This window comes from Oryctolagus cuniculus, chromosome X (assembly GCF_051225735.1).
Source record: "Oryctolagus cuniculus isolate XC-2025 breed Fujian yellow rabbit chromosome X, ASM5122573v1, whole genome shotgun sequence".
In the NCBI taxonomy this organism is placed as follows: domain Eukaryota; kingdom Metazoa; phylum Chordata; class Mammalia; order Lagomorpha; family Leporidae; genus Oryctolagus; species Oryctolagus cuniculus.
Window position 1 is genome coordinate 85,965,376 of NC_142888.1, and position 25,334 is coordinate 85,990,709.

At 46.9% G+C, this 25,334-nt stretch overlaps 1 long non-coding RNA gene across 4 annotated transcripts in view; it reads right to left on the reverse strand.

The window, feature by feature from the left end:
• Nucleotides 1–7,589: 7,589 nt before the first annotated feature.
• LOC103351894 (claudin-2) overlaps nt 7,590–25,334 on the reverse strand; it is a 42,155-nt gene continuing 24,410 nt past the window's right edge. For 2 of the 4 annotated variants that reach the window (XR_007912063.3, XR_016227804.1), the window contains one exon: nt 7,590–10,464. This is a non-coding gene — a long non-coding RNA (claudin-2). Of the gene's footprint in view, nt 10,465–15,083; nt 15,224–17,010; nt 17,159–25,334 lie in introns of those variants that run through there. The other 2 variants (XR_007912062.3, XR_016227803.1) reach the window with 2 other exon arrangements.

A 25,334-nucleotide genomic window follows, 5' to 3' on the forward strand; every position in this document is an offset into this window, starting at 1 on the left:
TGGGAAGTGTGTTTTGTTCATATCTCCATCTCTCTCAAGGGCTCAAAACAATGTCATGTTGATAGAAAGGGTTGGGTAAAAACAGTGTGGGGAAGGTTGGTAAGAATCCTGGATATTAAACTGTGAAAATACAAGACTGAGGCACTCAGTGCTGCAGGTTACTGGGGGTGTTCATTGTGAGTTGGAGTTCAGGCTACCAAAGGAGGAAATATACATGGGTGTTCTTTACAACAAACGGTCAGAATTATATCCAAAGGAGGCTCCTTAGCATGTAATTTTTAAATACTGAGAACTACAGAATATAAGCAGATCTTGAGAGCAAAACTAAAAGGAGAAAAGAAATTCTGAGGAGGCTTCTCTCACCTTCTTCAAGAGTGGTGATAGCTTATTTCAAGAGAAGAAGAAAGAGTTATCTACGGGCCAAGAACTGACAGAACACGTTTCAAGGAAATCAATTCTGGGCACATGTTAGGTCAGTATGTATTTGTTGGATGAACAAATGGGCATCTGGCTGAGGGCTAGGCCAGACCTTGTGGTCTCAGCAGACAGGAAGATTTGCTTGCCCATGTTCAGTGATTTCCAGTTACCTGGGCTAACATTGGTTAGGCTCTTAGTTCCCAAGGGCAGTCTCTAGATAGAATGTTGTTCAGAATTATTTTTTTTCATTGTTTTTAATTTGAAAGAGTCACACACACAGAGGGAGAGAGCGAGCGAGAGAGGGAGCTTCCATCCACTGGTTCACTCCCAAATGGCTTTGTGGCCAGGGCTGGGCCAAACTGAAGCCGGAGCTTGGAACTCCATCTAGATCTCTCCTGTGGGTAGCAGGGGCCCAAGGGCTTGGACCATTTTCTGTTGCATTCCCAGGTGCATTTACAGGGAGCTGGATCAGAAGTGGAGCAGCCAGGACTCCAAGTGGTGTTCACATGGGATGCCAGCATCACAGGTGGCAGCTTAACCTGCCTATAATGATGCCCCCTCCTTTTTTTATTTTTTAATTTGAAATGCAGAGTTACAGAGAGTGAGACATACACACTCAGATATGGCATGGGGTGGAGAACAAGCGGAATTCTATAAATTCCAACCCCTTTGGTAGTACCATATTAGGAATGAAGCACTGAGGTCTTCCCAGGAATGCTGACTGAGCTCTGCCTAAGCCAAGCCACATTTCCCCAAAACAGTGACTTAAACTCCATGACAAGGACATCCTTAACTCACAGCTTATAATAGGCAGGGAGTCAGGAACCAGACATTTTGAATCCAAAGTCAGGGCGCATGTTTGGATAATAAACTTTAGATAATATTGGGTATGTGAAAGCTCTAGTCATTGAGACATAAAAGCATTCATTTTCTAACAGAAGACAACATCTGCTGAAGAAATCTGTTACTTGCCTTCATCCCTAAACCCAGTCTTGACATGAATTGCCCGAAATCTCCAACCCCCTTTTAGATAAAATACTGTAACTATTTTTGGTGCTTTCCATGTCCTTGGGTAGGCAACATAACTTGAGGTAGGGGACTAAGACAGTGAACCCAAGATGTCTGGTCTTCCAGATGGGCCCTGGGAACCTGGAAGGGCTGGAATTGTAGAGGTATGTGGGAAAGGTTTTCTAGAGGTGGGGGCATTGTCTAAGCAAAGTCATGAGACTGCGAGCCAATGGGGAACACAGGCATGCCTGAGAGTTTGAGAAAGGATGGCTTACCAAGCTGGAGCATAGGAAGAGAGTGGCCCAAAGGCTTGCAAATGCCAGAGGGAGGCTATACTAAATTCACTCAACCCCAGAGCTTTTGCAGGCTATGAAGTAGGAAAGTGGCTGTTGAAATCTCCCCAACTGTCCCACATTTGGGAAGTTAACCACAGTTTGCAGTTCCCCAGGACTAAGCTTTTATGTAGCAGCGGGGCCCGTGTAATCATAGTTCTGTTCCACCCACATTTTTACAGATCTGGGCGAAGGTAAAAGGGCTATCAGATCTCTTTCCTCTCCAGCTTCTCAAGTCTACTTTTCCCCGGGGTTCTGTTAATAGTAGCCAACAAATAAAGAAGGCTATCCAAGATGTTCACAGTTTTCAGACTTTGGGAAAGAATCTTGAAAAGTTTTTAGACCATTCCTGGGGGCCAGTGCTGTGGTGTAGCAGATTAACCTGCCATCTGCAGCACCGGCATCCCATTTGGGTGCCAGTTCGAGTCCGGCTACTCCACTTGCAATCCAGCGCTCTACTAATGTGCCTGAGAAAACAGTGGAGAATGGCCCAAATGTTTGGGCTCTTGCATCCAGAAGAAGCTCCTGGACCCTGGCTTTGGCTGGGCCACTGTGGCCATTTGGGAAGTGAACCAGCAGATGGAAGTGCTCGCTCTCTTGTTCTCTCCCTCCCTCCCTCCCTCCCTCCCTCCCTCTTTCTGTAATTGACTTTCAAATAAATTTTTAAAAAATATTTTTAAAGACTATTCCTCTGCTAGTATAGATTCAGATCTGTAGTCACACACACACACACACACACACACACATACACTTTGTTATCTTCCTCCATACCCCAAAGACACATTTTGGTATGACTGACAGTACCATTTAGGTCAATGATAATGCTGAGATAATAACATTTAACCTTTTATATCATGCCCATTTTATAGATGAGGAAAATAAACTGTGGAGAATTAAAGTGCCTTTCCCAAGGTCACCCAATTAGGGAAGGTACAGACAAAATTCAAACCCAGGGGGCCAGCGCTGTGGCATAGTGGTGCAATGCCAGCATCCCATATGGGAGCCGGTTCTAGTCCCGGCTGCTCCATTTCCAATCCAGCTCTCTGCTGTGGCCTGGGAAAGCAGTAGAAGATGGCCCAAGTCCTTGAGTCCTAGCACCCATGTGGGAGACCTAGAAGACATGCCTAGCTCCTGGCTTTGGCCTGGCCCAGGCCCAGTCATTGCAGCCATTTGTGGAGTGAACCAGTGGATAGAAGATCTCTCTCTTTCTTTAATAAACTCTGACTTTCAAATTAATAAATCTTAAAAAAAAAACTGAGTTTATTTGGCTCCAAAGCCTAAGCTCTTTGCCCTTGATACCATACTGTCTATTTTGAAAATGATTAGTCTTGTCTTCTTTTAATAGGAACATGCTCAAGGCAGCCCACGCTAATAGGAATTTCCAAGGCAGAAGTTCTATAATCCCACACAATGTTTAACTGCCCTCATGATCGGGAAATTGTTCACTTATATAACGAATATCCCTCAAAACAATGTGGAAATTCATTTCCTCTTCACTGGGTTTTTCACTCAGGGCTGTGCTTGGCAGCTTTCCTGATATCAAAACAGCCATCAGGATCCTATTCTTACACTCCAGGAGGTACTGGACTTGTTGGCCTCTGCCCATGGGTGTTCTCACTGACTCCTTGGAAACCCCCATGCCTCCCCCCACCCCAGTACCTCCCCAGACAGTGCTGAGTTGGGCAAGTCTCTTGGGAGTGAGAAAGTGACACTTGAGAACATATTGGTTTATTATTACACACAGAGGAGTAAAATTAACCATACAAGTTGCCTCTGGAGTTGGGAACAGGAGGAAGGCACCTCCTTTCTCATCCCATCTGGCTTTTTGTTGATTTCTACCTTGTCTCCCTCTTTTAAACCATTGACTCATTTAGCTGAAGGGTGCATGTGCTGCTCAGAGAAGTCCCTGCTCCCCAAATCCCAGTGTTTCCGGATTGCTGTCAGATTTTTCAGCCCCTTAGGACATCTGGCATTTTTTCGAGGTGCACTGAGGAGCTAGTGTTCATTATGATGTTAATGGTCGATCTGGGGCTGACTGTGTCGCTCATTTTTCGGATCAAGGAGTAGTAGAGTCTTCACAATAGCATCAGGCATGCCTTGGAGGTCTGCTGATCCATCCTCTTGTGTTCCATTGGGTGTTTTCAGAAAAAAGAAAGGCACGTGACTAGGCTCCAGGGAGCATCTTGTCTTTGTACTCTGGGTCCGACTGGTCTTTCTGTTGAGCGGCCCACACAGAACCTTGTAAAACGTCATATATTCTGAAAGGAATGTACGGGCTGCTTTGCCTGCCATGTTACTTGTACTCATTTGCAGTCGAATTTCACATCCCATCATCCTGCGCACTATCTTTCAAAAAATCATACAAGTGTTCTCCGTTGTCTCCACGAGGCCGTGTTATGGCTTCGAAGCCTCCCTAAGAGGATACTTGGGAGCAAGCGAGGGGGCCACTCTTCAAGGCTGACAGGAGAGCAATGGTTGTCTCCTAAAAAGGCACAATGATGTGCCCTTGGGTAGTAGCTTGCTACTTGCTCAAGCTCTGAAACATAACTGCTTCTCTTCTGGAGCACCGAAGCCTGGAGCAGGACTTGCAGGCAAGCGTTCCTTAAGAATTCCTGAGTACAGTTCCCAGGGAAGCCATGGCTTGTGGGTGGGAAGAGGTGGTCAGATTAGGGCCTCTCTATCACTGTGCCTGATAACAGCCTGTTAATCTTTTATCGGTGATCACATCATGACATATAGTGAGCCACCACTTAGGGCAGAAGAGAAAGATAACATGCTGCACTTCCTGTTTGAGGTTCTTCCCCACCTTGATATAACAGAATTTCTCATCAAAGCCAGGAACCGCTTGGACAGGAAGACCAGGGTGGACAAAGGCCGGGCTTCAGCCAGCTGAGGAGGAGCACACGCACTTCCCAGCTGGAGGCCTCTATGGTCCCAGAGGGGGCAGCTGCAGGCATGAAAGACTCCCTGCCCCTGGGACCAGGGCTGACGGGGAGGGTCCAGTTGTCCGTGCAAGGTTTCAGTTGCCTGCCTTTAGTCCTGGGCCTTGCTCTCTCCTCTCAGCCTTCTCTCACAGCTGTGTTTCTCCTCTGGTCCAAAGCCAGCAGGCCCAGGGACACCTGAATGGGCACTACCCCTGCTGCCCTGGTCACTTCTGGAGACTTGCCCAAGAGAAGGAGAGGCTGAGCCCCAGGGCCACTCCCTCTCTTAGAGAGCCATAGGAGTCCTAAAGAGGCAAGCTCCAAAGTACAGTGGGCTTGGGGCCGGCACTGTGGCTTAGCGGGTAAAGCCGCCACCTGCAGTGCCCTCATCCCATATGGGCACCGGTTCGAGTCCCGGTTGCTCTGCTTCCCATCCAGCTCTCTGCTGTGGCCCAGGAAAGCAGTAGAAGATGGCCCAAGTGCTTGGGCCCTGCACCCCAGTGGGAGACCTGGAGAAGGCTCCTGGCTCCTGGCTCCTGGTTCCTGACTTTGGATCAGCGCAGCTCCGGCTGTTGCGGCCAGTTGGGGAGTGAACCAGCAGAGGGAAGACCTCTCTCTCTCTCTCTCTCTGCCTCTTCTCTTCTCTCGGTGTAACTCTTTCAAATAAATAAATAAATCTTTAAAATAAAAACTATAGTGGGCTAACCGAGCTATATATCCTTGTCTGCCTCTTAGCACTACTCCCTATGCTATTTCTCAATGTCCCATAGTGCTTCAGCCACAGGAAGCAGTTTCTTTTGATGCCCTTCCTTCCGAAGCTCAAGTGGTGGCAGGCCCTCATTTCCTGTGGACTGCACTTGCAGGAGACTTACAGTCCCCGACAGCTCTATCTTCTGTTCCTTTCTTAGCTCACGGCACAGCCCATACTGGGCCGGCAGCACAGTTCCGTGTGCATGTCTTATGTCCTCTGGACCAGCTGTTGGGTCCTCCAAGGCCCAGACTTTACCTTGCTTACTCTGGGCACCCTCAGAACCCTCAGCACATCGCCTGACCCAGGGCTGACTGGCTGGATGTTTGGCTGGCCGGCGGAGAGTCTCTCAGCAAGCTGGAGCTTCCCTTTGCACTAGGAAGCCACTTGTCTGTCTCCTCACCCCCATTACATAGCAGTTGGTCTGGGGGTGGGGCAGGGAATGAGTCACGCTATTATCAGAGGCAGGACAGGAGGCAGAAACCTCTTTTCTTGTGCAAGGGTCAGAGCCTTGAGGCAGGGGCATGAACACAAGGTTGTTCACTACTCCCAGGTCTATGGCTAATCTAAATTACTTTATGATAGAAGGCAACAGGGGGAGGTCCATTTGGACCCCACATTCAGGAAAATTTCTTGGGATCTAGAGCAAAGCTTTCTCAGCCTGCCAAAGGATCAGTCACTGTCTGTGAGGTGTGCCTTGTTTTTTGTTTTTGTTTTTGTTTTTGTTTTTGTTTTTTTCCTGGTTGAGGATGAACTTCTCACCACATTTTCTTAAATATTCTCGGATTCATAATGGTATGAGAGTCCCCCGCCGCCCCCTTTTTCAGGCCATCCTCATGTCAATGTGGAGGGAATCTCTGTGCCCTCTTTCCTTCCAAGACCCTTACATTCCAGTGGCTGACTGGGATAGGAAGGCTGAAGGAGTTTAAGGAGCAGCCGGCCCTCATACACCTTGTGAGACCACAATCCCAGGCTCGCGTTGCTGTGGGAGGAGTTTCCAAACTTAGGTTCAGGCTGTCATACTCTGCAACTCGAGGTATTTTCCTGAGCTCTCTGGGGCTCCCCTTTGACTTATTCAAAGATCTGCCTCACTGAGGTGACTGGAGGGTGTAGGAAATTGGAGGATCTGAAAGTGCTTTGGCTGCCACATGGTGGGTGTGGAGAGCCCATGCCAAATGCTGCCCACTCAGCACAGCGCAGTCAGCAAGGCAAGCACACCCTGCAACTTCTAGGCCGCCCATTCACTGACTCTGGGCTTACCTTTCCAGACCAGAGACCTGAGCTCTTACTACGCTTCTGTATGGAGAGCCATCTCTCCCTTGTTCCTTTCAGCTGCCATTCCCTCTAAATGGGCTCCAATGCTGGGGTTCTAGCCTCTGCACCAAAGAAAGCCCACTTCAGAAGTGCAAAGGCAGTGTCTGGTATAATAAGCTCCCTCCTATGTGCTGAGACCCCACCTGTCCGGATTCAGCTAGTTAAACTAAATCTTTAGGGCTGCGTTATTGTCAGTGTTGCCATGGTTGACAACCTAATGAATTAGGCTTTGTTAATCCCCAGTGAAGCCAATCGGTGCCCTCCCACACTCACACACCTCCAGAGTTAGAACACTTGGAACTGCAAGCCAGCATGCTAGGAGGGCAGGTCCAGGTGGCACACTCACTGCATTGGCCCTGCTTTCCCCAATTGCCCTCATGGGAGACCAAAAGAACCTGCATGTCCCCACTGTTGCCTTGGGCTGTTTGGGGACCTCTGGCAGGCTATTCCTGTTAGCTGTGGATATTGTTGGGTCAGCGGGAGCCCATTTGGAGACCCAGGAGGCAGGGGCACTAACATCAGCTGTGTGGCCCTGGGAAAATCTCTTCGCTGCTGTGGCTCTTACTGTCTCCTATCTTCCAAGTGGAGACGGTCAGGTCAATTGGACAACCATTTACTAAATAACATAAAATAGTCGTGTTGAAAGGGAGGAGTCCCAGGCAAGATGAAAAGGTTTACAGTTCCTTGGGGAGGGAGCTTGCTGTGATTCACAGTTGTTTTCAATAAAGTCCAGAATTTTCTATCCACCCTTTGGGAAGAAAAGCCAGCGTCTCCCTTTCCCACCCCTTAGCCCAATTTCCTCTAGTCACATCATCCCTGTCTGGGTCCCTTTTAACAATGAAACAATGACTCAATCAACATATTTATTGATCACCTACTGTGTGTTCAGCACTGTTACAAACAGTTGGGCGGATACAGAGACGTCTAAGATATGGTCCCTCGAAAAGCTTACAATGGTGATGTCGAGACACACACACACACACACACACACACAAAGATAACTATCAATCAAAAATGTTTAATGATGAGCATCAAGAAGCAATTTATATGCTGAGGGTTAAAGGAAGGAGGCGTAGGTGAGGGATGGAGTGGTCAGAGAAGGCTCAGTGAAGGGTGTGGTGCTGAGCAAGTTCTCCAAGCTTGAGGAGGTCTTGGCTAAGGGACGAGGGTCTTCCAGGTTGGCAGAACAGCTCGAATCAGGCAAGAAGGTGGAAACACGGAGGCCTGTTAGAGACCGTGAGTGCACCTCTGCAGCTGGCACTGGGATGTGCAGAGGTGTCCTGGGGTTTTTCAGAAGTCGCTTAGACTCAGGCTGGTTAAGGGAAAGCATCTTTGGTTTATGACTACCCCACTTCCACTCCGGCGGAAATGGGGCATTTTCTGACTTTGGAGGTGGAACTGTCTGCCTGGGAACTGTTCTCCACTCTCCCACCCCCACTGCAGGCCCAGGCAGCAGCTCACTTATCACTGGAGTCATGGACACAGCACCTTGGACATGGATGGTTTATGGTGGCACCTCAAGTGCCCTCTAGCTACCCTGGACTATCTTCTCATGGACGAGAGGGAGGGTATGAAGGGTGACAAGGGACTTGCCTGGTGCTGTGGCTTTCAGAAGCTCTGTAGTGCTCTGTGGGTAGACCCTGGGAGGAGGGGCATGATTGCAGCCTTTGCAGCTGGTTTTCCGTTAGACCTGGCGACTCTGGGGGACCACCTCTTTCTGGCATAGTAGAAACCCTCACTAGAGTCACCACACATGCCTGCCCAGTTTATTACATACCGAAGTTCTTATTCTTTCTTGGCTAGCGTAGAATACCTCTTCCTCAGTCCCCCACAACTCCCACACCGTCCTAACCCCAGCCAAGGACCATTTGTAGAAAATCTGGTTCACAGTCCCTAAGGAAATCATGGTCCAAGGCCTTCAGCCTTGTGGGTTAGACAGGAAGCCAGGTCAGGTACCGCAGCGGGAGGCAGAGGCTTCAGTGAAAGTCGGGATCGCAGCTTGTGAGGCAGCTCCTCAGGGGACTCACAGCCTGCCGCGGCTTTGAGCTTTCCACCGGCTCTTCTTTCCTCATGCTTCCCTCTGGCTGCAGACGCAAATCCCGAACCGCGGGTATGAGGGGATTTGGGGAAAATTCCCTGGGAAGTGGTTCTCGTCTTATTTTAGCCCCAGGCTGCCTTCCCTTCTTCTCATTCTGCACCCAATTGATTCCTATTCCCTGGGTGCCGTGGGATGGCTTTATTTCAGCTCAGGCACCAACCAGTCTGGACACTTTGAAGTCAGAACTGGAGGGGTAGAATGGAGGCTCAGGGCCCATTACTGACCAATCAGTTTCTTTGGAGGGAGGCTGGAAAAGAAGTTTAGAGCCATGTGCATAAAAGCCACCATTCCTTTTTCTCTTCCTCCCCCAGGATTGAGCTCAGAGCCATTCTCAGCCACATAGGAAAGGTCTTTGGTCCCAGAGAGGGTTCAGTCAGTGGGAAGTGCGGTAGGGTTTGGATGGATTCCCAGGCAAACCAAAAGACGAGGAGAGCCTCTGAGACCTGGCCAAAGGTAGGGGTTGGAGCTTGCAGTTGAGGGTTGGGAACTCAGGGCAGTGGAACGAGGTGAGGGTAACAGAAAGGCTGGCTTGACGAGCATCCTTGACAATTGAACCCTTTTACTGTCACACCATTTCCCACTTCTGCCTTCACTCGACCCAATGGCCAAAGTCAGTCTATCCTCAGCAGCACCTTCCGACATGATCCAGTGGCAGTGTCCCTCACCTGTAGCCCTGCGGGGGCCGGAGGGGGAGAGACTTGTCCAGTGGTTTTCACAGACCCAGCCACCCCCCCCAGCTCTGGCCCCTGATTCTTCACACATACCCTGTTAGGCTGTAGGAGTTGAACTCATTCTTCACTTTGGGAGGTTGGCCAGGCCTTGGAGAGCTCCTAGTGGCAAGGGGCTGGGCCTGGTAGGCATCATAGTTGGAGCGATTTCCCTGGGATGGGCAAGAGAAGCAGAGGATGATGCCAGCTACCAGGGAGAACAGAGAGGAAATAATGCCCAAGTAAAGAGCCTCTCCGATCTCAAATTTCATGCTGTCAGGCACCAGTGGTGAGTAGAAGTCCCGAAGGATCCCATGTAGATTCCAGGCAACCGGGATGAAGCCCAGGAGACCTCCAAGGATGAAGAAGACTCCACCTGCTATCGCCACTCTGTCTTTGGCTCGGGATTCCTTGCAGAAGATCGTGCATCTCATGCCCACCACAGAGATAATGCAGGCCAGTGAGGAGAAGGCACTGGATGTCACCATCATGGCCTGAGCAGCCTGGATATCAGCGGGTAGGCCTAGGAGGGTGTTGTAGATGTCACACTGGGTGATGCCTGTGCTCTGTGTGGCACACTCCATCCAGAGGCCTTTGGAGAAACCAACTGCTGTCACGATGCTGGCGCCGACGTAAGAGCTCGTTCGCCAGTTGGGGAGAAGCATGGCAATCATGGTGCCCAACAGTCCCAGGAGGCCTAGGATGTAGCCCACAAGTTGGAGGCCAAGAGAGGCCATGGCAGACCTCTCAGGAGAAGTGTTTTTCAGGACCTGCTCCCTCGTCTTCTGGCTGTAGCTCCTGCTCCTTGGAAACCAGCCGCTATTCCCTCATTTCAGAGTGTCTCTGCCAGGCGACTTCTCTGCTCCTTACAAGTGTCTGCGGTTGGCCACAAGCAGACTCAAGAAGGCATCTAGAAAACCTTAAAAAAAATCCATAAACCAGATTAAATATTGACCAGAAGCTTATGAGAAACCAGAAAATGCTGGATGCCTTTTGACCTTTGTTATCTTGAGAAATAACACATGAGAAAGGGAAAGAAAAAAAAATCTTTGAGGGTAGAGCCAAAATGTCATGGCCTCATGCGTAGGCACATGTCTCAGGCTGGCAGACAGACAAAGCCAGGGGCTGGGCAAGGGCTTGATTTCCGAGAAGGCTGGTTATGGCAGTGGCGTTTGTGGTGCCTGTGTTAACTCCACGGCTAGTTTCCAAGGCTTGGTGTTTAACAAACACATTACCAAGCAACACCGCCCCTGGGCCCCTCAGTTGCAGATTGAGGCCAAACTCCAGGAGACAGAATCAGGAGGAACAGGTGTTAGAATGTAGCCTTGGACTACAGCTCCTGAGAGGCTTCTTGATGGCCTTTTTCAGGGAGGCCCATTCTCCGTGGGCCTAGAGAGTAGCAGCCTGGCCCTGGATCATCCTGCTTGTGGGGAAAATTCTACTCAAGGGCAGATTTGGGTGGCAGCAAAGCCTTATCTCCATATTCTGGGAGTTCAGGTTCTTTCAGCCTCACCAAATCCCCCTCAACAGGCTAGCCTCAGGTCTACTACATGTGTGACACACCAGACATTTCCTATCTGATCTCCTATTGATGCCCCCATCAACCCTAATTGACATACCCATCATCGGATTCTCAGATGATGTGGGGAAGACTCTGGAGCAATTGTGATTCTAGGACCTACAAGTAAGCCCTAAAATTCTCTGGGCTGTCTGTTCGGGGCACTAAGGCAAATGGAGGAAAGGATAGAGAGCTTTATAAGAGGCAGGAATCCAAGCAATCCTTTCAGATCTCAGAGCTGGGCAGGATCTTGCAGTATACATGGAGCCATCACTCTTGGTAAGTTTCAGGACACCAAGAGTCAAGGGTACACCCTTTTCCCCATCCTCTACAAGACCTTCCAGCCCACTAATATCCCACCCCTCCACAATCTGCCTGATTCACTTTAGCCTTCTTCAATACTTCGTTTTTCCTACTCATCTCCTAAATGCAAATGTCCCTCTGAAATCCATCCCTTTCTCAAGCAACAGTCTGTCCCTGAGAAAACTTATCCACCACCTTGGTTTAATCTACCGTCCATCCAGTGGAACTCCCAAATCTGACTTTCCAGCATAGATGCTCCAGAGCCTCAAGATTGGCAGAGCAATCACCTCATCAAGATATCCACATGGAAATCTCATAGGCACCCAGAATTCAATATGTCCCAAGGAGAACACGTCACCGCCTCCATTGCAACTCTCCCCAAAGAGTTCTTCCATGGGATTGCCATGGTCACTGAAAGATACCTGTATCCATTTCCTTGCAACAGATTAAAATCCTAGGAGTGGTCCTTGACACCTTCCTTATACGAGGCCCCTGCTTCCTGAATCACCATGTCCTAGCAGCTCTGCCTCAAGCATGTATTTCAAATACATGGTCCCCTCTCTCCATCTTTGCTTTTAGTTCCCTAGTTCAGGGCTTTGTCATTCTCCCTCACCTGGACTGTAGCAACAGCTCCTTAACTGGTCTTATTTCCAATCTTGCTTCCTCCAATTCATTCTGCACGCTTTTGCCCAGGTGATCATCCAGTATTCATCCAATCAAGTCACTACTCTACACAAAACATTCCAATGGCTTCCCTGTGGCTTAAGATTAAATGGACACGTCTATGCTCCATGCTCTCTCAAGCTCCATCTCTTGCCATTTTCCTCCTCATACGCTACCCTTTTGCTGAATTAAATGGCTTTCACATCCTCAGTCATGTCCTGTGAGCTTTTGCTCCCAAATCTGAGCACAGGCTGTTTTATGTTGAGTGCCCTGCAGCCTTCTTCCTCTGTTTAGTGTTTTATCCTTTAGGATTCAGCTCAGATGTCTGTGTCTGTAGCCTGGATCAAGTGCTCTTCTTCTATGGTCTTGTAATATCTGTGTTTACTTATCATCATCATCATCATCATAGAACTAAAGACAGAAAGCAGAGTTTCCAGGCCGGTGCCGCGGCTCACTAGGCTAATCCTCTGCCTGCCGTGCTGGCACCCCAGGTTCTAGTCCCGGTCGGGGCACCGGATTCTGTCCCGGTTGCCCCTCTTCCAGGCCAGCTCTATGCTGTGGCCAGGGAGTGCAGTGGAGGATGGCCAAAGTCCTTGGGCCCTGCACCCCATGGGAGACCAGGATAAGTACCTGGCTCCTGCCATCGGATCAGCGCGGTGCGCCGGCCGCAGCGCACCGGCCATGGCTGCCATTGGAGGGTGAACCAACAGCAAAGGAAGACCTTTCTCTCTGTCTCTCTCTCTCGCTATCCACTCTGCCTGTCAAAAAAATAAATAAAAAATTTTAAAAAAAAGAAAGCAGAGTTTCCTATAGATACTTGTATGTATCATATGTTGACCATCCTGTCTCTTTAACCAAATTCTAAACAGTCTGAAGGTGAGAAAACATATATTGAATTTCTGTTGTGCCCGCAGAGCACTGGGCACATGGTCGATAGTCGATTCTATCCATCAGCATTAGAGATGGCAGAACAGGAGCCAATAAATATTTGATGAAAGGGTGGGGAGGGAGACCTAGTTCGAATGTCAACTCAGTCGCTTAACAGCTGTGACACTGAGCAAGTCTTTTCCCAGCACTGGCTTTCTAATTGCTAACCTGGGCCCATTTGTGCCTGTCCTGAGGCTTTCAGTGCTTCTTGACAATCTTTCTACTTCTCCCTGGTGAGCATCCTCCTGGTGGCTGCTACAATTATTTACCACTCTTCTTGATCTCCTACGCTACCTCCTCCCTAAGCAATTATTATACTCTTCAAGATTTTCTTTGTCACCACAGACCTGAATCCATTTAATTTTGATGTCTCTACCCTTGCACCCTCCTTCTCACTGCTCATTCTATAGGGTGGCCTGGTTCATTAGTCCTCCCCTGAAAATGTTCTCACCAAGGTTATCAACTATTTCCTTGTTCCAAAACCCGATGGTCTTAGTGCTGTCATCTAACCTTGTCCCTCTCCTTCCGAAAACTAGTCTCTCACTTGTTTTCTGTAGCATCACTCCCAGTTTTCCTCGCCCCCTCAAAATGATTCTTCAAGGTCTCCTTAGTAAGTTCCTCTTCTTCTGCCCACTCTAAACCCACTATCCCCATGGTCTCACCTACACTGCTCTTCTTTGTCTTCATGTTCTCCATGGGTGATTTCATCTACTCCATCTGTAAGCCAGTGACTCCTAATTCCATACCTCTGCCACATACCTTTCTCCTGAACTAAAGGTTTGTATAGTCAACTGCATTCTCAGTGGCTCCATCTGAATGCTTTAATGGTACCTTAAATTCAACATCTTTATAGCTTCTGCCCTTTTCTCTCTCCCACCCTCAAACTCTTTGTACAGTGCCCTTAACTCAACAGAATCATTATGTATCCAGTAACCAAATCCAGCCATCTTTGATTTCTTACATCTAATCATAATTTATTACATGTCAGACTACCTTTAAAATATATCATGAAACCATCCACTTCTTCCTATCTCCCCCCTTCAAAATGTTAGTTCAAACCATGCAACCAAACCATCATCTCTTGTCCATTTGTATCTCATAGGCGATCCAAATTGGTCTTTCTAATTTCACTTCTGTCCTGCCCCTGCAATCAATTAACTATTCATCCAGTCATCAAGGATCTTTCTAAAGTTGAAATCATACTATGACTGTCAATTCACATTTGGCATGTTTAATTTCTTACAGGATTGAAGTTCAAACTCCCTAACCCAGGAAACCAGGAAAGCCCTCCTGGTTTTATCTGATCCCTTGTGTTTCATAGCCTCGTTTGTCACCATTCACCCCCAATCTTATCTTTTATGCTCTTAAACAAATACATGGAGGCTGGAGCTGTGGCATAGTGGGTAAGGCCGCCACCTGCAGTGCCGGCATCCCATATGGGCATTGGTTTGAGGCTCGGCTGCTCCACTTCTGATCCAGCTCTCTGCTAATGGCCTGGGAAAGCAGCAAAGGGCTGCTTTCTTGGGCTCCTGCAGCCACATGGGGACCAGGAAGAAGCTCCTGGCTCCTGGCTTCAGATCGGCCCAGCTCTGGCTGTTGCAACCATCTGGGGAGTGAACCAGTGGGAGCAGAGAGGAAGAATCTCTCTCCCTCTGCCTCTGCCTCTCTGTAGCTCTGCCTTTCAAATAAATAAATAAATACTGGAAAGATCACCAAGGTAAAGCATTCTCATTTTAGAACATTGGAAAACACAGAGAGGCATAGTTTAGAAAATAAAAATCACCTGCAAACTCCCCAGCTAGAAGCACTGTTAATGTTTGGGCTTTTTAAAAAATACATGATCCAGCCATACTAAGCACTTCTGTTCCTCTGAATTTCCCTTGTTCTCCATCTATAAACCTTTATGCATGCTATTCTACTGTATGCCACCTGCTTGAGTAATTTGCTAATCATCCTTCAGAATTCGTCTTCTCATTGACATCGTCCTTGGAGCCTCATCTCCTTCCCAGCCAGGACAGATTAAATGCTTTCCCTTTGTACCTTCTGTCTACATCCGGGCTCCTCTACAGTGAGGCATGGTGAGTTACCTTGAGGCTTTTGGGGGGAAGACCGACTGCCTCCTGGTGGAGCAGCTCTTGCTTTAGCAGAACTAAGCTTGAGTGATTCACTGGAATCAACAGTGTCCCAGAAGAGAGTGTCTCCCCAGAGCCAGTCTTAGCTCATTAGGAGTAACTAGGAAAGAATTTGGGAGCAAGAGGAAGGCAGAGTCAATAAAATGCATTACCAAGGCTTAGCATCTCTAGAGAGTCCAGATTGGCTTATCTGGGCGGGAGGAAGGCCAAATTATTGGATCTTATTCCATTAGAAGAAGTCACCCCATGGAAATGAGCTTTCAGCCACAGGCAGGAGGACAAGGTAGGCCAAATAACAAGTAGTTCGGTAGTAAACCCCATAGATTCTGCTTTGTGTTTGATGAGAAGCAGAGGTAAAGGAAGACAGTTTAGATAAAACTTGGCCTTACAATCAAAAGACCTAGCTTGTTGTCTCAGTTCTCTCTGGAAACTGTTGAGGAAGTTCCCAAACTTCTCTCAGCCCTAGTTTGCTCATCTCCAAGGTTTTGGGTCTCAAATAAAATCATGGGAACATGCAGCCGTTTTGACAAATAGCGAAGGAAACCTCTTTGTGGGAATCATCCTAGAAGGCAAGTGCTGGCTGCTCTGGAGGCACAGAGAGCTCTAAGCTTTGCCAACTGAATTTGTCTTCTGGGCATGGGGCCAACATATTCCATGGCCCAAGGGCTGGGTGACAAGTTTTCACTTAGAATCCTTACCTAATCTTCCTTAGGGGAGGGATTGAAACTGCAGGAGAGGATTAGGAGGGTCAAGACTGACAGTAGCTCTTGAATTAACCCCTCCTTACCTGATCACTTGCCCTGCTTTTCTTTCTATCTCCTGCTCCAAGAGTCTTATACATGGTATATCTCCTTTGTGGGGGGAGGATCCTCATAAGAATGCATGGGACAGAATGCTCGGGGGTTTCACACTCAAGAAAGGACCTGATGTGGCTTTCTGGGGGGTGAGGGAGGCTACCACTACAACCCTCTCCTGTCAGTCAGCCTCATGTCTCCAGCCCTTCATCCCCAAGACCCTCAGACACTTGCAGCCCTCTCAGCACCTCACCCCCAGTTCCCAGGGCTCTGGGAGCTGGATAAGTCATTTCCTTCAGGCTCTACTTTCTAGAAAGTCTGTCCTTGAAGCAGTTTATCTTTCCTTCTGCAGCAGTTGATTGATGATGGCTCAGGGAATTTCAATTGGACTGAGAAAATCTCTAATTGTTATTTGTTTTTAAGTTTGTTTTTGTCCTGATCACCAAGGTAAAGCATTCTCATTTTAGAACACTGGGAAACACATAGAGGCATAATTTAGAAAATAAAAAGCACTTGCAAACTCCCCTGCTAGAAGCACTGTCAATGTTTGGGCTCTGACGCTTGAAGAGAACAATACCTGAGTGGAAACCAACAGTTTCTAATGACAGGCTTGCAGAGCAGTGGGGGAGAGCGGCTGAAGAGCCTCAGGGGGAGACTTGATGGCTTCACTGGGGAACCCAGCTTCTGCTGCCTCCCCGAGCCTTCATTCCCCAGGGAGAGCACTGGCGCCTGCAGTCCTCCTTAGCACCTCCACAGCTGGGCAGAGGCGGACACTGGAGCTCCCTTCCTCCAATTTTTTCTCCCAGGCCTTTTGCCCTCTAAAAAGCTCCAGCCAGAAATGATGCGACTGAGCAGGACAGGTGCTTCTGGCCCTGCGGTTTCAAAGACTGGAACCTTTGTGATCGATCTGAAGACAGATATGACCAATCCTAGGGCCCTTCCAGTTTCCCACCCGTCACTCCCGATGCAGAAACCCAACGTGGCCCAGGCTGATTCCAACCGTGGGCTGAATTGGCAGCAACTAGGAAGGAAAAAATCACGCACCTAGGTGAGCTGCAAAGGGAGAACCCAGATATGAATGGACTTACAGAGCAGTTCCTTAGCAGAGCCTTGAAGGAGGAGATGCCCTGGAGAAGGAAGGCAGTGCCGACTAAAGGCCACAGGCTGAGGTGATAGAGGATTTCTGATGGTTAACCACAGCTTGGCAAATCCATCTGCAAATCTGAGCCTTACTCCAGATGAAAATTAAACCCCTGGAGGCTGGGAAGGATTGAGGTACTTAAAAAAAATTGGTGAGTTTTGTGTTTTTCCTGTCAAAAACTCCAGCTGGGCTTTTGTGTGGTGACCTCTGTGAGCCCAGGAAAAGCCTTGGGGGGGGGGGTGAGGGTTGGCCCAAGGAGGAATTCAGAACATTCCAGCTTTGGGGGGAGGGTGAAAGGAGGGGGCTCTGTTAGGCCCATTAGGTGTCCCTGGCTAGCAGCCCTGAGGCCCAGCAGGAAGTAAGCTTCATAAACACAGCCCTGGTGAGCTAGTGCCCAAAAAGACCTACACATCAGCCTGGTACTTTCCACAGGCCCCTCAGACTCCTCTACCCAGCTTGGATCTCTGACAAGTTCCCAGCCCTACCCTACTTCTATGGCTGACTCTAAGGTTCAAGAGCAAACGTGTGTGCTCTAGGTTCCAACTCTGGATTCAAAGAGCAGGTCTCTCACTCTCCCCCTCTTCCCCCTCCCTCTTTTGAAACATATGTTTACTGGGGCTATAGCATCCTGGCATAGCAGTGGCTTGGGCCGCCACCGGAAATGCCGGCATCCCATATGGGCGCTGCTTGGTGTTCCGGCTGCTCTGCTTTCCATCCAGCTCCCTGCTAATGGCCTCAGAAAAGGAACAGAAGATGGCCCAAGTGTTTGGACCCCTACCACCCATGTGGGAGACCTGGTGCTCAAATAGGATGCTGGTGTTGCAGGCACTCAGCCTGCTGCACACAATGCCAGAGCCAAAAGCAGGTCTTTAAAAGTGGGACTGAGGAGGTTCCTGTATGGTGGGCCCCACCTCCCTCCCCTTTTATTTCTGTGGAATGGAGTGCAGGGGTTAGGTTTTCTCTCCAGATAGAAATACATTTTCCTATTTTATCTGAGCAGAAAAATACTAGATACTGTTGAGAAGGATTCAGAAAGTAGAGGAAAGAAAACAGAGATTCTCATAATACTCCCAGACAGAGCTAATCATTGCCAACATTTTGATGTCCTATAGAAGACAACAGAAATGCTTTTTACAAAATAGAATCACTATACCTAGATCTATACTTTTGTAGCTTCCTATCTTTTTTTTAAAAGATTTATTTATTTATTTGAAAGTCAGAGTTAACAGAGAGAGAAGGAGAAGCAAGGAGGGAGAGACAGGTCTTCCATCAGCTGGTTCACACCCTAGTTGGCTGCAATGGCCAGAGTGGGTGCAGAGGCCCAAGGACTTGGGCCATATTCTAGTGCTTTCCCAGGCCACAGCAGAGAGCTGGATCAGAAGTGGAGCAGCCGGGACTTGAACCAGCATCCATATGGGATGCCAGCACTGCAGGTGGAGGCTTTACCTGCTAGGCCACAGCGCCAGCCCCAATCTCCTATCATTTTTAAAAGCCACTCCCATGTCAATCAAAACACAGACCTGCATCATTGTCCTGTGACTGTGTTGCAGTCTCTCTTATAACGGCAAGATTTCTTTTACTATTAGCTATTAGACGTTTCTGTTATTTTTATTTTTTTTCCCTATTAGCACCTAGCGTCTTTGCATATAACACTAAAAAATTCATAGGAATCAAATTGCAAGGTCAAGAAGTATGTGTGCTTTAAAGACTAATCAGACATATTACAAAAATAGGGCAACCACTACTATTCCCAGATGAGAAAATCAGAGAGGTCCAATGAGATGAAAAGAATGAATTACACAGCATCCCAAGTTGAACGGTAATAATTAGACCCAGAATCTAGGTCTCTAGATGTTTATTTTTGTAAACGTTCCAATTTACCACTTTGGTTACCTCCCAAGGATTTCCATATGAAAAATGATAAGACCAGCAGCCACCATTCATTAAATACTTTTTCAATGCCAGGCTCTATGCTGAGGGCTTTCACATGCGGGGGTGTGGTGGTGGTCTTCAAAAGATTCATGAGAAATGCATATCATGAAAAACTATACATGGATTTCAAAAATTTTGCACCCAAATAAGCATCTTTGAATGAACTTTTTTCCACGAACTTTCTTTTTTTTTCTTTTCTTTTTTTTTTTTTTTTTTTTTTTTGGCCAGGCAGAGTTAGACAGTGAGAGAGAGAGAGACAGAGAGAGAGTTATAGACAGTGAGAGAGGTCTTCCTTCCATTGGTTCACTCCCCTAATGGCCGCTACGGCTGGCACTGCACCGATCCAAAACCAGGAGCTGGGTACTTCCTCCTGGTCTCCCATGCAGGTGCAGGGACCCAAGCACTTGGGCCATCCTCTGCTGCCCTCCCAGGCCACAGCAGAGAGCTGGCCTGGAAGAAGAGCAACTGGGACAGAATCCAGCGCCCTGACCGGGACTAGAACCCGGGGTGCCAGTGCCACAGGCAGAGGATTAGCCTATTGAGCCGCGGCACCCACCTTTCCATGAACTTTCAATGTATCTTTGCATACACTGTCTCTCCGAGCTAGTGCCGAGCAGAGCCGGTCTGAGTCATTATGCCTGATTCTCTTTTCCAAGTAAGACCAAAGCCATCTGATTTGTTGTCTAGGGTGCGGTCAGTGAAGCAAGTCAGAAATCATCTTCCTTCCTGAAGTGGCCCATCCCTGCCTGGCAGGGACAAATGGGACAATGAGCCTCCAGCGATGCTCTTGAGCACAGGGGTGGGGTGTCTCTCCAGGGTGCTCCCTCAGCACCTGGGAGCAAGGCCGTCCAGAGCCCTGTTCAGCTCAAACCCCTATCATGTAAAAGTAAGACCCAGCCTGCTGTCATCTCCCTTAGGCCAGCGTGTCCTTGCCTGTCCCTTATCAAAGTAATTCACTGACTTGAGAGTGTTGTACAGCTGACCCTACAAGGTTCTAATCACCAGACTCAAGAAACTTGCTTCTCCAATAGATAAAAACCTTGATGGCCAGCATTATCAGGAGAGGTTTATTTAGAGAAATTTGGGGAATTTCCAGGTTTGGGGCATGAGGTAACTACCACTTACATGTAACCCCACCCCTGAGACCAACTAGAGCCCACCTGGCCGTTGTAATTCCCTGAAAAGCATGGCATTGCTGACCAGTCAAAGGAAGGTCATGAGCACCACTGACCAACAAGGAACTTGGACATGAGCTGGTCACAACACTTCTGAATCCCAATTTCAGTCTATAAGAATCCTTCCCCCTAACTCTTCCAGGAGCCCTGGAAATTAAGCAATAGCTGCCCAACTCCTTGTTCTGTGCTTTGCAGTAAACATCTACTTTTATTCCACTACTCCAATGTCAGTGATTGGCTTTCTGCCTGTCGGGGGAATGGACACAGTTTTGGGGGTTCTATAGCAACTCCTCCAACTAGTTTGGAATATTTTTCAGCAACAATTGGCAAGTATGAAGGGACTACAATTGTGAATGGGCTTCTAGCCCATGGCAGAACAGCCCCTGGCCCACGGTCACCCTTGGGATCTGTCTTGCAGCTGCCTGAACATCTGTTTGTATCAGAAACATCCCCAAGTAGCTGACTGTTGACTAGGCATCATTGGCTTGAAGCACTTGTTGGTTGGAAGAACCAAGACTTAAATTCAACTTAAGATCTAGAGAGATGTCACTGATGCAGAGCAATCTCATGCATGATGATACCAAGGTGGTATCTCTTGTGTTCCAGGGTAAATAGCTCAAGTGCTAATGTGCTTCAGCCGCGACTGCACATTGAGTTTAAAGGATTTTCTCCCTTCTTGGAGCTAGAGAGAACAGTGCCTTGAGAATCTGGTTCATCTGTGAGTGGACATTACTTTTTTTTTTTTTTTACAGGCAGAGTGGACAGTGAGAGAGAGAGAGAGAAAGGTCTTCCTTTTGTCGTTGGTTCACCCACTAATGACCGCTGTGGCCAGTGCACTGCTGATCCGAAGCCAGGAGCCAGGTGCTTCTCCTGGTCTCCCATGCGCGTGCAGGGCCCAAGCACTTGGGCCATCCTCCACTGCCCTCCCGGGCCACAGCAGAGAGCTGGACTGGAAGAGGAGCAACCGGGACAGAATCCAGTGCCCCGACCGGGACTAGAACCCGGGGTGCCAGCACCGCAGGCGGAGGATTAGCCTATTGAGCCGCAGCGCCAGCGGTTTTTTTTTTTTTTTTTTTTAGGACCTCTGAATTTTTGGAGCTGAAGAGATCATGACCTTGAGAAATTGCTTTGTAACTTGCCAAATTTGCTTTGTAACTTGGTTCAACAGGTCCACTCTAGTCTCATAGCCCCCTAGGGTGCCCTTTGCAAAATTAAGAAATTTTGGTTTATACCTATGAAAGAAAAAGATGATGTTTTACTGTAACACTGCTTCGCCTCAGTACTCCTCGAGATTGAATGAGAAACAGCCACTTAATAGATCTCTGGTTTATGTCGCCGTTTTCTAGCTAGAGCTGTTTTATGAAAAGAAAAGAAAACGAAAATTCCATATACGCAAGCTTTTATGCTGCTATACCAAAGTGAGCCAGTACACAGAGGTTCAGAAAAATAACGTTAATTCACCTAACTTAGTTCACATAACTTAGGTGAATCTTTAATAGATAATCTGCTTTAAATTTGTTTAAAAAGAAAAGGATAAAGATAGTTTTGAAGCTGTTCATATACATTTGTGCCTGTGTTTGCTGGTCAAGAAATGCTATATTTATTCTTGTTGGTTATTTGTTGGTATTCATTTTGTTACATGTATTCATGCAGCCTTTAGAGTTTTCCTTGACAGGAAAATTATTTGAAATTATAACTATGCTTGTCTGACATTTTAGTTTCTTAAAATATCTAGGAATAGTTGCAATGTATAAATAGGGTAAAGGTAAATGGGATAAATGCTTCTACATGTAAACTATTCTGAGCATCTTAAATTCTATGAAAAAAGACTATTTGGTTTTGTTAACAAATATGTTTCATAAACTGTCCATAAATGACAAATAATTCATGACTGCTTGGAAGTAACCAAGGTTAGGATTCTATATGTTCTTTTATTTAGAAACTTTTGTCTTAATTTGAAGATTTTTAAAGGATTATTTCAAAATGTAAATTAAGGCAATCAGTAGATTGGGAGAAAAAAATAAAGATGATGATGCAAGCATGAAAATGTGTTCTTAGTGAGGGAAGTTATGAAAGAAAGAACTTTTTGGATAAAGAAAGTGAATTGCTTATAAAAATGTTTGCTCTCAAGCAGAATGGCTAGGTTACTCTAAACTGGAAAGGGAAGGGTAGGGCAAAAAATTAAAAGTTTAGGTAAGTTGCAGATGGTGTGAGCAAGTCGTATAAGGTTGCAGAGGAATAAATCTTGTCAGAAAAAAAAATTGTGTGTGATAAAATTGACAAGGCTTTTAAACAATGCTGTTTACAGGGTTTTCTAATACTTGAGCACTACCAAATATCAAAGGAACACTGACATAAAATTGGAATCTGATCCTCTGTTAAAGCTATGAGGTTTTAGAAATATATGGATTTTGATGTTAGTGAGGACTGGAGTTGTGGCTTAGTGTGTAAAGCTGCTGCCTTTAGTCCTGGCATCCCAAATGGACACCGGTTTCTGTCCCAGCTACTCCACATCCAATCCAGCTCCCTGTCAGTGCGCCTGGGAAAGCAATGGAAGATGGCCTAAGTGCTTGGGCCCTTTCCACACATGTGGGAGACCCAGATGAAGGTCCTGACTCCTGATTTTGGTCTGGCTCAGCCCTGGCCTTTGCAGCCGCTTGGGGAGTGAACCAGTGGATGGAAAATCTCTCTCTCTGTGTGTGTAACTCAAACTTTCAAATAAATATATCAATCTTATATCTGAAAATAGTCTTGATCCTGAATTTTGAAATCTGTTTTTGTAGAAAAAGCTGAAGTGTCTCCTTTGAATAGTTTTGGTTTAATTGGTAACCCTCTGTCAATTTTCTAGCTGGCTCCTGTAAGCTCTTTTTTCTTTTCCCTGGTTCTAACTCTGTTAAATTATTCCAAGTAATGGGATGATTCCAAGTGCTAAATCTTCCATTCAAGGTTTTTATTTCTCTGGTGACTGACCGAGGAAACACAAATTTTGTTTTATTAAGGTAATTTTTTGTGTTCTCTATTGTCTTTGGAAAGAGTTGAGTCTTAAAAGTATTAGAATTGCTTTTTAAAAAAATATTCAGAGGTAGCACTGTGGCATAGGGGGGTTAAGCTGCCACCTGCAGTGCTGGCATCCTGTTGGGACACAGGTTTGAGACCAGCTGCTCCACTTCTCATCCAGCTGAAGCCAGGAGCCAGGAGCTTCTTCCAGGTCTCCCACATGGGTGCAGGGGCCCAAGGACTTGGGTCATCTTCCACTGCTTTCCCAGGCCATAACAGAGAGCTGGATTGGAAGTGGAGCAGCCGGGACTCGAACTGGTGGCCCTATCGGGGAGGAGGTGGCATTGCAGGCAGCTGCTCAACCTTCTACACCACAGTGCCAGCCCCTGTATCTCTCATCGTGTAGAAGTAATAGCTAATTATGCTATTTGGATTGTATGGACAGTAATTTCAAAATGTGAACTAATGCTAAATTTTAAGTTTGTTAATATAGAAATGTTTGATAGAAATGTCCTACAGATTATATAAAAGTGAGAAAAGTCTGAAGGTCCTGTTGCGTGGTTATCAATCATGATGGTTATCTTGATAAAATAAAAAAGGCCCAAAGGCTGAAGAGGAACAGAAGTTGTAAAAGGTCCTTCAGGTGCTTTCTAAAATGCTGCGTGGAATGAACACGAATGGCTCTTCGTGTCAGTTAGTGAGTTTTATAATTTTCACCATGGCTGTTTAAAGTCTTGTCATCCACAGTTTTGTACTCTCTAAGAACATTTGCAGTCAGATTTTTGGAGAAGACTCCAACAAATGTTCTTGAATACAGGTTTCTGATAGCTTTAAGATCAGTGGACTAGAGAAGAAGTTCCAGAACTCTGAGAAAAAGAGAAGGGACGATGAAATCTGTAACCTCTAATGCAGACTGAACAAGAACTAGTTACGTGAGATTGAATGAATCAATGAGTCTGGTGGATTTCTATGTCTTTTATTCACAATATCACAGGTTCTGTATTTGAGTGTTTCCTCTTCTAGGTCCAGGAAAATTTTTCCCATGATTCCTATCATTTACAGCATTTGGGAATAGTTTTGTAAACAGATGAAAATGTTTACCTTTCTCCCTACTTAATTTCTCGAAAACGTAAAAACTTTTCTGAGGATTTTTGGTCTCTTATGGAAGTGTGATGTGTTTGCATGAGTTCAGCTAGAATCTGTTCTTGTCATAACATGATAGAGTTGGAAACATTGGCATATCTAAAATCATGCACAGAATGCCTGGCTTCAAGGGTACCTAGCCTTGTAGTAAGTGAATGGGGTTATCGCTTCCTCGTATTCTTGAAACTGCAAAATGTTAGGTATTTAGTTTTAAAAAAAGTCTAAGTCTGCATTGGATTGGCTTTTTAACTTTGAGAGTTTCTAAATCTGAGATTATAGATTTAATTCAAATAGTCGATCAACAAACACCTGCTTTTAGATTGTAGCTGTTTATTGTTTTTAGGCTTGCTACCTTTGAGAGTTTTCTGAGTCTGGTTACTATATGGTTAGTCAACCTTCCCTTCTGTTCTTACATGGGTAGTCAATTATAATATATTTGCTATTAGACTGTAACCCTGGTCATTGTTTATTATGTGCAAACCAGATTTGTCATGTTTTTGTTGGTTGTTATGTGTATTTTGCTTTTGAGCTTTATGTCTACTGCCTATAAGAGTTCTACGGGGGAGGGGGAAACGGCACTGTGGCATAGCAGGTAAAGCTACCGTCTGCAGCACATGGGACGGTGGTTCAAATCCCTGATGCTCCACTTCCAATCCAGCTCTCTGCTGTGGCCTGGGAAAGCAGTAGAAGATGGCCCAAGTGCTTAGGCCCCTGCACCCATGTGGGAGACCTGGAAGAAGCTTCTGGCTCCTGGCTTTGGATCTGCCCAAAGCTCCTGGCTCCTGGCTTCAGATCAGCCCAGCTCCGGCTGTTGTGGCCATTTGGGGAGTAAGGCAGCAGATGAGGGCCCTCTCTCTAGGCCTCAAAAGAGAGATGCTAATTATATCTAATACTCGTTTATTCTCATACTTAATCTTTAGGTGCTGAGGAAGCTCTTTGCCCTTTTTGTACCTGAGAAGCAAGGATTAAGACTCAGAGTAATGACTCAAAGTTTGGGAAAACTTGCATGACTGATGGTGTGACA